Raw genomic sequence first — 1,269 nt, 5'->3', positions numbered from 1 at the left:
AAGTGTTTTGCATTCTGTCGGTGTGGAAAGTTGGTTTTTGGGGTTTGGAAGTTGTTCATCATAGATCTAACTTATATTATCTATCCTAGGGTTTAGGGTTTGGAGGCTTAGTCCTTGTCTTACAAAGAGTTTAGTCATTGATTCTTGAAGCCTTGGAGTGTTTCCTGAGCTTTTGTGTTTTTGGACCCTTGAGTTCACTATGACGGTTGACTATGGCTTTAATCATTGACTGTTGACATTTGACAGTTTGACTTTTTTGCACTTTTTCCCAGATTTTCCATGAGGTCTCTTTTTCTCTTTTTGGTTCTACAACACGTTATTTGAGGTACTAGTTCCAGAATAGGGTTGTATCCTGAAAAAGCGATAAGAACATGAGTTTTCTACAATCAATCAATCAATCATGTGTTTTGCGTCCATTATAAGCGCAACCTCACATGTAGGTTCATTCAATCTAGTGTTTTGTATTCTTTCTAACACAAGCTCACTTGTAGGTACGTTCATTCAATCAATCAACTGTTTTGCACTCATTATATTGCAAGCTCAAACATAAGTGTTTTGCATTCATTCAATCAATCAAGTATTTTGCATTGATTCTAATGCAAATTCACACGTTATCCAATCCTCGTTTGTACATTAGTTCCCATCTCCTCTCTTCAACGCGGGGTAGAGCAGCTTGGTAACTCGCAAGGCTCATAACCTTGAGGTCACGGGTTCAAATCCTGTCTCCGCAATATTGATCGATTTTTTTGTCAAAAAATTTTAGGTCGGACTCTGTTAACTAGTCAGTAATTACTATTTTTCTTTTTGGATTGAAGGAAAAGAAGTAGGAAGAGAAGATAGAACCACTACACTATCGTAGTAAACTCTACCGAATCATTCATCCTATTACATTATTTCACTATAGGCGGATAGCGGGAATCGAACCCACGTCTTCTCCTTGGCAAAGAGAAATTTTACCATTCGACCATATCCGCATAATTTTTTTATTGTTCACGATAAGCACGTATATGTCCTCACATATATGATATATCATGCTTGGATCATTATTTTGCGGGGGACGGATACTATTTTCAGATTGTAAGCGATTCCAATTATTCTTATAATTCTAATTATATAACATACATGAAACAAAAAAAGAAATATAATATTTCTTTTTTTGTTTCATTCAAGAAGTTGGACTTTGACCCCCCCAAATTTTTTTTTTTTTTACTCATCTTATATTATGGAATATATTCTGGAATTTTAATGTGTCTCACAACACCCGAAGGG

At 35.6% G+C, this 1,269-nt stretch overlaps 2 non-coding genes across 2 annotated transcripts; one reads left to right on the top strand and one right to left on the bottom strand.

The window, feature by feature from the left end:
* Window positions 1–657: 657 nt before the first annotated feature.
* Window positions 658–731, top strand: TRNAM-CAU (transfer RNA methionine (anticodon CAU)). The gene has a single exon. It is a non-coding gene; the product is annotated as a tRNA-Met (tRNA).
* Window positions 732–903: 172 nt separating this feature from the next.
* Window positions 904–974, bottom strand: TRNAG-GCC (transfer RNA glycine (anticodon GCC)). Its single transcript has one exon. It is a non-coding gene; the product is annotated as a tRNA-Gly (tRNA).
* Window positions 975–1,269: the final 295 nt, after the last annotated feature.

This window comes from Coptis chinensis, chromosome 3 (genome assembly GCF_015680905.1).
Source record: "Coptis chinensis isolate HL-2020 chromosome 3, ASM1568090v1, whole genome shotgun sequence".
NCBI classification, from domain to species: Eukaryota; Viridiplantae; Streptophyta; class Magnoliopsida; order Ranunculales; family Ranunculaceae; genus Coptis; species Coptis chinensis.
This window is presented reverse-complemented; position numbering and strand designations above follow the sequence as displayed.